The sequence below is a fragment of the Eschscholzia californica genome, unplaced genomic scaffold, assembly GCF_041429995.1.
Source record: "Eschscholzia californica isolate CP2 unplaced genomic scaffold, dmEscCali1.0.p SCAF_5, whole genome shotgun sequence".
In the NCBI taxonomy this organism is placed as follows: domain Eukaryota; kingdom Viridiplantae; phylum Streptophyta; class Magnoliopsida; order Ranunculales; family Papaveraceae; genus Eschscholzia; species Eschscholzia californica.
The window spans coordinates 37330300-37342372 of record NW_028238472.1 but is presented as its reverse complement, the minus strand read 5'-3'; the positions used below and the strand labels follow the sequence as shown (position 1 = coordinate 37342372).

Here is a 12073-nt window from a genome sequence, read left to right as displayed (position 1 = left end):
GTTTTCAAGATGCTCAAACAAAACTTACCATTGGAAATGTAGAATGACAATAACAATTGTTTGAACATACAAGGGTTCCTTTTGATCACCCATATGTATTGAGCATACGTTAGTACCAGCAGCAACTAAGGACGCAGACCTTGATTATTATTAATCTTACATAATACAACAAAAACTCATTAGTGTGCAATGATTATTTAAGCATACAAGAGAGTACACCACATGAACATGATCTGAGTTCATCCTTTAGGTGATTACACCTTCAAATTCAATTTCCATTGGAACTGGAGAACCCTTCCAAATGCATTACAAAGAAAAATATTGTATAAAGCCCATTCTAATAGTGTGAGCAGTTTACACTTAGCAAACCACAATATTATCATGAAATGAAAGCATACCTTCATTTCATGCATGCTCCCCGTCAAGGAAAATCAAGTTCTCGACATTCACAGAGGATCGAACACAAGAGAAACTGATCAGTACAATAAGACACATGCACGCTCCCCATCCAGGAACAACTACGAAATACACAAACACAAAAAGAAACTCCGAGTGCGAGCACAAAAAAGAACACTTATATAAAGACAAAACCAAATGCAACCATAAATATCAACACAAACCCAAGAACATGCACATACACAACGACAATAATAATAATAATAATAATAATAATAATAATAATAATAATAAGTAAGAAAAAGAAAACATGGATACAAACATAAATAATAATAATAATAATAAGTAAGAAAAAGAAAACCTGGATACAAACATAAATATCAACACAAACACAAAAACATAAAACCAAAAACAAAATACACAAAAGAACAAAAACTCAAAGCCTCAAACAAATATAAACAAATACACAAAGTAATCACTCAAACTAACACCAATCCAAACAAAGGCCGGGCAGAAACAATGCTTCACAAATCAAGACAATTTATGGTAGTGAGAGATGGCAGACTTCGTCAGTTAATATTTCTCACAACTTTATTCTATCTGAAACCTCTAGAAGTCTAGTATACCTAGAGGCTAAAGCTTTAATTACTTGACCATAAGTCAAGAATTCAAAGTAGAACACCAACAAAAACAAACGCCGACAAAAACAACACTTCACAAATCAAGATGATTCATTGTAGTGGGAGACGTCAGACTTCATGAGTTAACGTTTCAAAAGGCTTTGTTATATTACAAACCTCTCGAAGCCTAGTGATCACGAAGAATGTTCATTATGTATGTTTCAAAATCCAACGCTTTTACCTGGATAAAATAAAACAGGAAAGAAAAAAGTTAAGAACTTACGGGAAGATTAAAGGAAAATAAGGGAGCGTAAAAACTTTCTCAACAACCAACAAGGAAGTTATTTGGATGAGTAATCTACTTGGATATACTAACTAAATGCTAATTCCGAACATAGTTGCAGCACCTAGAACAGAATAAGTATGAGAGATTTGAGAGCTTCAACTTCGACCTGACTTTTTTTTTTTTGTTGAACAACTTCAACCTAACTTGAAAGTGCAAACTGACTTTCATGCATTGATATTCCAAAATTAATTCTTGGCTGCAGGTAAATGGATGAAGTCAGCAACGATAATAATATAATGTGGATCAAGATGATATAACAACTGTTTGGATCTTCGTATCTCATTCAGAACAGTAGTATAACACTTCAGCATGTAACCTATCAGTGAGTCTGCATGCCTAGTGCCTACGAATTGTTACCCAAAAGTATCAAGTTAATGACCCACATTTGGAGAAATTATGGAGATTTAAAGAAGAAAGATGAGATTCCAAGATACACAAACTATAATAGGTTTACCTAAATAAGTCATCCATAGTTCCAAATTATTGTCGTTTTGAAGCCGGAAACCGACAAGAATAAGGCAGTTCTACCACTTCCGCACTAGTAGGACTATACAAGTCTTCTGGCTAGTCACAATTCAGCTGATCCCAGATCACGAACAAAGGTTTTCTTTTCTTCGATTTTACTAAGATGAAGAAAATAGAAAAGATAATTCATAAAAGGGACAAAATACTAGTGACCACAATAACAGAAACTTTATCATATGCAAGTTTGAGTTTTCCATCCACCTATAACTAGTGGGAAATGTAAGAGATATAGCTGTTAAAAAATTCAGAAGCAAATATAACAACACAATCGTGATATATAAAGGTTGTCCTCCTTTACCTTTCTTAAATTATGTGGTATGCCCTTACTATCTTGAGAAGGTTTCTTTGCACTTCTAGAAGTTCCACCTGCGGTATCGAGAAAGTTCGAAACACTGTCCATAACACCCACAAGAAGACTATCATTTACCATATGAATATTACGTTAACATCATCACATTTGTCACTTTTTCATACTTCAAAACCCCAATAATACATGAAAAGTATGAACTTCATCAATACATAAAAAGGATTTTAACAACTAAGAATGCTAAGAGTAGAAAATATCAAATTTAAGGTTTCCAAGATGCTCGAAGCCTCAAGCAACATTTACAATTGGAAGTATGAAAGGACAATATATATTGCTTCAAACATTTACAGTTGAAAACCCAAATATGTCGAGCAGATGTCAGGTCCCAAATTTTTTTGGATCTTATCCTGTAAGGATATGATATATAGCTCGTGTTGGTCTAAGTTAGACCGTCTCACTGATTATCTCAAAACATAACAGCATAAACCACAAGAACATGGTCTGAATTCAATCCTTGCACCTTCAAACTTTAATTCCTTCTCACGAAAATCTTTAAAATTCTTTACAAAGAAAAGACTAGTTGAGCAAAGGACATCTAATAATATGAGTAGTGTAGAATTAGTGAACCGTAAAATTTCCACGAAATGAAAAACGTACCTTCTCAACAAGAGATGCAAGGAGTGAGATTTGTTAACATGCTTGAAGAAAACCAACAACAATCAAGTGTATATCAATGCAACAAAGTCAATCAATAAAAGTGGATTTTGCTAGGCAGTCAATCAATAAAAGTGAATTCAAAGCTACGCCAGTCCAATTTTACATGTTTTTGTGCATGAATATGTGAATGAATGCACATGTGCAGTAAGAAAACGATAGTAATGACTCCCAACAAAACCCAAAGACCAAGTATTGAGATACCCAAGGTTGCACCAGATTATTCATGGATTCTTGAATCATAGACACACCAGTTCACAGTCCAGGGAACATCGAAGGTTACTAGGCAAGCATTAAAACTAAATACTCTCTTTGATTCCTAATATTGCCTTTCTCTGATCACATATGGGTAAGAACCATTAGTGGTTGCTGATCAAAAATACAGGGATCCAGTAGAGATCTTTAATCTTATACGGGACATACATATAAAACGCCAGTTCAATCCTAATTGAACAACAAGACGAGCACATTTAAAATGCCTTTTATGAATTGTAGCTAGAAGCTACTTATGACTTTGGTTCATATCTATGATCTATCCCATTGCTCCATTGGTGATAAGCATTACCCCGTCATATACAATTATTTGTCATGAACAAGGTATTTACTGCATGGTGAAAACTTCAAGTAACTAAAAACTGAAAATTTTGTCAATTAGTCACTAGGCATAAACATTTATATAAAAAATAGTCTTAATAGATGAATAATAGTAGTATCAACTAAGATACAATATAAAATAGCAAATGAAATAAAACAAAGGAGATATGAATACACACAATATTGGTAACTCCCATATCCTTCATACTTTTCCACAATACCCATCCCTCTTAAGTGCCATCAGCTTACTCTAGAGGTATCTACCACCTTGGCATGCCTATCCTGCATAACATGTATTTATAGTTTGATACACATGTAAGTCAAGTATTTATCAAAAACAGAGAGATAAACGCCATGTCCATAACAACCTTTCGTTTGTACTAAAAGCACTTGTGGAGTTGACAAGGCTGATCTAATCTGCATTCTCTTGCAGAGTTGCAGCTACAAAATTAGAAGCAAAAGAAGTCTACACAAGAGCAAGTCAAAAATCTTGTTCTAAGTTCTCCAAAGCAAGAATGTTATGTTTTAGAATTAGATCAGCTACAAAATGTGATAGCTACACAGTTTCCCTTACCGTTGAAAGCAGGCCCACCAAAGTTTCCAGGTCTGTAGCATCATCAATCTGCAAAGCAACCGTATAGACAAAATCTTCTCCGAGGATAAAAGGCAGAAACGAAAACCATCATTGGAACTTGATTCTATACCTGCAAACCTGATAATTGATTTAGTCCTTGGGCATAGGATAACATCTCCATATGCTAAACTACACGTTTTGGAAATTAAATCTCCTCCAATTAGGTAATCAACAACAGTGCCAGAATCTTGAAGTGCATGGAAAGACCCGAATTCGACTGGCGAAACTCCTTCAGAAACATATTATCTTAACCCTGATGGGAATTTTTTTCGTAAAAATAACTGAGAGCAAGAATCATCTTTCATCCTTTTACCGGACTTGGAGATGGCCATAACAAGTACAAATTTGGGAAGGACAAAATTTGACTGTTGAAACTCCTTCCTGATTTCATTATCTTTTTTTTTGAAACTTTAACCTGATTTCATTATCTTAACTCTGATGGGACATTTTTCTTATAAACAAATTCCCTCCTTTCCAGGTTTAACAAGTACAAAACATTTACACACAGATAAGGTAGTATCAAATTCTGGAATGAATATTAATGTAAAATGTGTACATGAAACGAATATGCATCCACCCTTGAATAAGTAAAAAAACATTTACACACAGATACACTCCAATGCTATCAAACACAACCACCACTCCAACACATAGAACAATGAAGACAAATAGAAACAAAAAACGAACACAAATACACAAACACGAGCACCAACTCCAACACTGAGTCAAACAAAACCACCAATCGAACACAAAAAGGAACATGAACAAAAATATCAATGCACAAACAAACACTTATACAAGCACAAAGAACAAACTTAAAGACAAAAACCAAATACAACCAGGAACACCAAACACAACTACAAACACCAAACATAAACATAACCATAACCACTACCGCAAACACATACAAAAACAATTTACAAGAGAAAGAAAAATACATACCAAAAAGTAAACAGTTATATGAACACAAACAAACACAATACACAAACACAAATGCAAGCACAAGACTCTGACTCTAACTCAACCAAAACCACCAACCAGAGACAAACGTGAATAGGAACACAAATAGAAATGTACAAACGACTAAACATTTTTACGAGCACAGACAACAAACACAAAAATCAAACACTACCACAAACACCAAACACAACCACACTCGCGACCTTGAACACAACCACTTACAACAAAAATGCCGACAGAACCACAAGTATAACCCAAAAATGAAAAGTTATACGAACACAAACAAACACACAAATACACAAAACCACCAAACAAGGACATACATGAACAGGAACACAAACACAAACGCACAAACGATCACTTATGAACACGAACAACAAACATAAACACAAAAAAACCAAGCACAACCACAAACACCAGAATCAGTAACATCCACAAGCAAATAACATACAAAAATAAATGTCAAGAGAAACGTAAATATATACCACAAATATAAACCGAAAAACACAAACTCACCTAAACTAACACAACGAAAAACAAGACCATAAATGAAAAAGAACAAAAGGACTACAAAAATAGTTGAGGAAGACCAGAGTTTAGTGCTTTACCATTTGAGATGCAATGTCATATATGTAACCCATCAGACATTTTACTTGCGTTTTTTTTCAATCACGTTTTTCCAGCATGTTTTCTATTTATTGGTTAAAAATGTATGTCTGTTACCAGGACAATCTCAGGAGTTTCTTCACGTCGAGTTTGAGTTAAGACAGTCAATACAACGCCTTAACATACACACTCTCAATTCTTAATCATGTTATCAATAATAATGCCCTTCAGAGTATCTGTCACGAAAAGGAATTAACACAGAATATGAAAATTACCTACTTAATAGAATATCATACTGTTGGGGCTCTCTTCTATCTGAAAATGAGAAAAAGCAAATGTAGAAAAGAAAACGAGTCACTGACATATACCTAATCAATCTGGATATTTAAAGAGTGATGGTGGTCATCAATTACAAGTACCACGCAGGAACAGATTGTGATTCCAGTCGCAGTCAATGCAAGCTATTTGTCCCAATCAAGTATAGCCCAATCTAACCTGTTTCTCGAGAAATTCTACAATCCCCGCTTCACTTGGTGAAACAGTTCAGTAAGAACAGAAACTTGATAAAGCTACTAAAAGTAATCGAGGTTTGTACAATCATACCTGGGATACTGAACTCTGTTAAATCTGCATCAAGTTCTCAGTTGCTCGCTGGTGTTGGTATAACGTAGTTCTACTGCTGCTTCTTTACACCAGTGAGATTACGAGATATTTAAAGGCCTCAGCTGAAGACTTGGTTGAACAACAACCAAAATATATATATGTTTAGTATCTACAACAATTTAGATAGGAATCTCTAAAATGATGAGATGGGAGAAAACAAGAAACAACACTTCCACTGGCAATAGCACCAGACGGCATAAAAGTGTCTCATTGTGAGGTTGAGAAATCTATTAAGTGTCATAATGGACCAATGAACAACAACAACAAAATTAGCAATCTGAACATAGCTAAAAATCTGCACTAAATCTCCTCCTACCAACGTAATGTTAAAAATTTTATCAAAAACATCAAGATGGTCATAACGAAATCAAACCCAGTAATCAAACAAAGAAAATCTTATAGTAATAAATAACAAAAGAAAAAGAAATTCCTCATAGAAGGTTTCAACTATACAGGAAAGAAAAGAAATGGGTCATTCTTCCAAAAGATTACGCTTATGAAAAGCTTATTTGATAATTGTCCTACAAAAAAGATTATGCACGTGAATCAGAGAGCATTTGAGGAAAGCCAAGCAATACTTAATTCCAAGATATACAAACTATATTAGATTTACCTGAATAAGTCATCCATAGTTTCAAACAGTTGTCGTTCTGAAGCCGAAAACCTACAAAAATAAGGCATCTATAACACTTCCGCACTAGTAAGTCTACACAAGTGTTCTTGCAAGTCATAGTTCAGCAAATCCCAGATCACGAACAGAGGTTATCTTTTCTTTAATTTTACCTTCTACAATTTAACCTTACATCAGCTCATAACATGCATAAGGTTGATATGTACTAAGATGAAGAAAAAATTAAAGATAGTTTATAAAAGAGAAGAAATACTTGTGACCACCATAAGAGAAACCTTATCACATGCCAGTTTGAGTTCTCAAGCCACCTACGTAGCGTGTGAAATGTAAGAAATATAGCTGCTAGAAAATTCGGAAGCAAATATAATAAGACAATCGTGATACAGAAAGGTCCTCCTCCTTTACCTTCTCTGAAATTCCGTGGTATGCCCTTAACTTGGTAAAGCCACACCAACAAGTCCTTACTATCTTGAGAAGGTTTCTTAGCACTTCCAGAAGTTCCACCTGCGGTATCAAGAAAGTTCAAAACAGTGTCCACAACACCCACAAGAAGACTATCATTTACCAAAGAAATATTACGTTTACAACGTCATTACATTTTTCAATTTTTCATTCTTCAAAACCCTAGTAATGCATGAAAAGTATGAAACAAAATGCATTGAAACAATTAACAATGACAAAGCATAGAAAACATCAAACTTAGGGTTTCCAAGAAGCTCAAAGCCTCAAGCAACATTTACAATTGGAAGTATGAAAGAACACTATGTATTGATTCACACCTACCTGAGTTCCTTTAGTTGAAAACGGAAATATGTTGAGCATATGTCAGATCTCACAAGGGACACAAACCATGATTATTTATCTGACATAATAATATAGCCGAATTTAGCAAAAATCAGGTTAAACCAAAGCTCCTAGGATGCGATCTTCCTGTAAAGATATCATATATAACTCATGTTGGTTAAACAGATTATTTAAGCATATAACAGCATAAACCACAAAAACATGGTCTGAATTCGCGTTTTCGAGCTTGCACCTACAAACTCTATTTCCTTCTAACACAAAAACCTATGAATTGCTTTACAAAGAAAATACTATTTGAGTAAAGGACATCTAATAATATGAGTACTGTAGAATTAGCAAAACATACAATTTCGACGAAATAAAAAGCGTACCTTCTCAACAGGAGCTGCAAGGAGTCAGATCTGTTAACATGTTTGAACAAAAACAATAACAATCAAGTGGATGTAAAAACAACATAGTCAATCAATAAAAGTGGATTTTGCTGCGCAGTCAATCAATAAAAGTGGATCCAGTCTATGCAGTCAATCAATATGTGAATGAATGCACGTGTGCAGTAATAAAATGTTAGTAATGACTCTGAACAAGAACCCAAACACCTGTAATGGTCACGTGGGCGAGAACATCAATTTCTCGAGAATTGATAAGTATCCAATGCAAGAACTTGGATAATCAGAATTCTTCAGACCTGAATATTGTTAATATCATCATGGTTGCAGCAGGTTTTTCAGATTCTTGAATCGTAGACATTTGGCAATCCACTACAAGATTACTACACAAGCATTAAAACTACATACTATCTTTGATTCCTAATATGTCTTTCTGTGTTCACATAACAGTAAGAACCATTATTGGTTCAGCAACTCAGGGGTCCAGTGGTGGTCTATAATCTTATAAGATAATAAGACACATACATTTAGAACGCCAGTTCAATCCTAATTGAACAACAAGACCAACACATTAAAAACGCAGTTTATTAATTGTGTTGCTTGAAGCTACGTATGACTTCGTTTCGTACCTGTGATCTATCCCCTTGCTCCATTGGTGATCAAATCTGCATTATCCTGTCATATGCAATTTTCTATCATGAACAGTCCGTTCTCTCCTCCACAATGGTTGCTTGATTATATATAATGGGTTAACCGAAAATCCTACTAGTGGGTTAACAAAATTGACAGTGTTAGCGTTGTTGATAAACCAAATTTAACCATCATCATGAGGACATTCGAATTAAGGAGGAAATTAATAACACATTTGCATAAAATCGTCTAATTAACTCAAAAAGATCAAAGATTCAAGAAGATTTTAATGTCATTGATGAAGAACAGTTCACTTGACAAAAACACAATATCACCCTTGCGAAAGAAAAATCCATCATTAAATCATTTTTTCTCTCCCTAAACAAATTAGCTTTGAAGTCGTAAGGTCATGAAAGAGCTCAATAATACTTGCAAAAAACGGCAACCTCATTCTTCCTGGCCAAGGTCGTCGACTCTTCTTACATCAAGATTCAAGATTGCGAACAAAAGCATGCAACTTTAAGAAGTCTAATCCTACGAGTTCAGGTCATTTTCTTCTACCATCGATCTATTGACAATTTCGATTAAGATTCACCATGTTCAAGGGTCCAATGGTGGTCTTTAATTTTATAGAACTCATACATTTAAAAGGCCAATCCATTAATTGAACAACAAGATCCACACATATAAATGCCTTTCTAACTTTCTTAATTTCCTTCCTTGAAGCTTCGCTTCATTAACATTTTTAGAATGTCTTATTAGATTAACAATCGTAGATATCAACTGAGATAAGATATAAAAGAACAAATGAAATAAAACAAACAATACATGATAACACACAACAATGGCAACAGAGAAGTGCCATGTCCTCTGAAATGGCATCAGCTATACTGTAGAGGTATCAACCACCTCGGCACTCATATCCTGCATAACATGTATATATAGTTCTATACGTCTGTTCGTCAAGAACATAATATACCAAAAAACAAGAACTGAGGGAGGGGGGGAGAGAGAGAGAGAGAGAGATGGACATGGGCATAACAACCTTCACCTTTTTAGTACAAGCACACGCAGATTTGATAAGGTAAGTCATATGCTTTACATTCTCTTGCACCTACAAATATGAAAAAAAGAAGTCAAAATTTGTTTTAGATTCTACAAAAAAAAGGATAATTAGTTAGGGTTCTATTCTACAGTTGACTTCATTTGGTCCAATAAATTACATATTTGAGATTCTCACATTTAAATTATCAACCAAATGAACCTTCAAGATAACTACTCCATCTTTCATTTTGTTTGGACAATACCACCTCGAAGCAAAAGATTCTCAAAGGTTAGATGAAATCCACCAAACACGAATTCTGGAAAAATACAGGCATAAAAAGCAAGAGATTGAGAATAAAAGTACCTTCTCTCCCTTCTTAATGGTTACTGTTTTAATATAACAGATTTGATTAACCTGGCATACACCGTTCTAACAAAAAGCAAGAGATTGAGAATAAAAGTACCTTCTCTCCCTCCACAGTTGACAGAGTTAGCATTGTTGATAACCCGAATTTAACCTTCAGCATGAGGGACATTGGAATTAAGGAAGAAATTAATCTTACATTTGCACAAAATCGACCTAATTAACTCAAAAAGATCAAAGATTCAAAAATAATTTCATCGACGAAGAACGGTTCACTCAACAAAAACACTACTAGCCGAAAATTGGATCTCCTCCAATTAAGTAATCTACAACACTGCAAGCATCGTCGTCTGGTGAAACTCCTTCCAGAACTCATCGTCTTAACTCTGACAGGAAATTTTCTTAAAAACAACTAAGAACAGGAATCATCTTCCCTCCTTTTCCAGGCTTGGAGTCGGCATAACAAGCCAAAATTTGGATAGGCGGAGTAAAAAATGGTTGTTAATGAGTTAGTATCAAATCCACGACATTTAAATCCAACTCCAAACTTGACAAATATTAATATAAATCTCTACATGAAACGAATATGCATTCAAATTTTCAAAAAATACGAATATGCATCCCATCTTGGAGCGAGTACAACATCCGAAAAATTTCAACTATATCTCAAACACAACCACCAATCAAACAAAAACGGGCACTTATACAAACACTAAAAAAAAAAGGTACCCGAACTCAAATATTAACACACAAACAAACACTCCTACAAACACAAGGAACTAACTTCAAAACAAAAACCAAACATAACCACAAACACCACACCCATGACCACAAACACATACAAAAATAAATTCCAGGAAAACATAAATATAGCCACAAAACACAATAGCAAACAGTTATACAAACACATACAAAAATACACAAACACAAGAACCGAACTCTAACTCTAACTCTAACTCAAACAGGACCACCAATCAAACACATACATGAACAGGACAACAAACAGCACTTATACGACCACGAAGAACAAACATAAAACAGAAAACTAACCACAAACACCATGTACAACGATATCCACATACATACAAAAACAAATGCAAAGAGAAACATAAATATATACGCAAATATAACCCCAAACGCAAACAAACTCACACAACTAACACAAATGAAAGAGAACAAAGAACTATAAGAATAGTTCAGGAAGACAAATGGCTAGTTTAGTGCTTTAACATGCTATAAATTGCATTATATTGCAAATAAATGGCAATAGAGATGCAATGCCATATATATAACTACTGGTTTTGTGAGATGTCAATTTCCGTCTAAAATTGCTCTTAAGAGATCTTGATGTGTTTCTTCTAAATTTTCCTTCTTATTTATTACGATATCTTTATTTTTCTATGAACAGGCGTAAGGAGATTTATTCTAGGAAGTTTTGCAAACTCATTTCTTATAACTAGTATTAATAATAATCATATTAACTTTATTCTGATAAGATTAAAGGAAAGGATCAAAAACATTAGGACCTCAATTGCATCTCGATGGAGAGTTGGCGTGCCAGCCACCACATGAACAACTTTCAATTATGCACCATTGAATCATTTATTGATGATAAACTCTTCAAACTTTACATATGTAGGATTCAAAATATCTCGGTTGAAGATGTAACCTGCACATTAAAGAAACCCTCGATGTAAAAATCAGGATTCATTGACGAAAACTTTACGAGCATAACATGACTTTACTTCTAAGACTCTACCAATGCAAGTCACGTGGCAAAGTCCCAAGCAGAACATTATCATTTCTAAATATAATACAGTAATGCCATAAATTTTCACTGGCGGTTAAA

At 34.3% G+C, this 12073-nt stretch overlaps 1 long non-coding RNA gene across 4 annotated transcripts; it reads right to left on the bottom strand.

Moving 5' to 3' along the window:
- Positions 1–6494: 6494 nt before the first annotated feature.
- On the bottom strand, positions 6495–11384 carry LOC147538968 (uncharacterized). 4 transcript variants are annotated; one of them, XR_015225346.1, is made up of 7 exons: positions 10057–11384; positions 8172–9930; positions 7780–7926; positions 7402–7500; positions 7250–7304; positions 6979–7029; positions 6495–6886 (listed from the first exon to the last, which is right to left on the bottom strand). It is a non-coding gene; the product is annotated as an uncharacterized LOC147538968 (long non-coding RNA). The 4 variants fall into 4 exon arrangements; XR_015225344.1 differs by having other exon boundaries at positions 6979–7304; XR_015225345.1 differs by having other exon boundaries at positions 6495–7029.
- Positions 11385–12073: the final 689 nt, after the last annotated feature.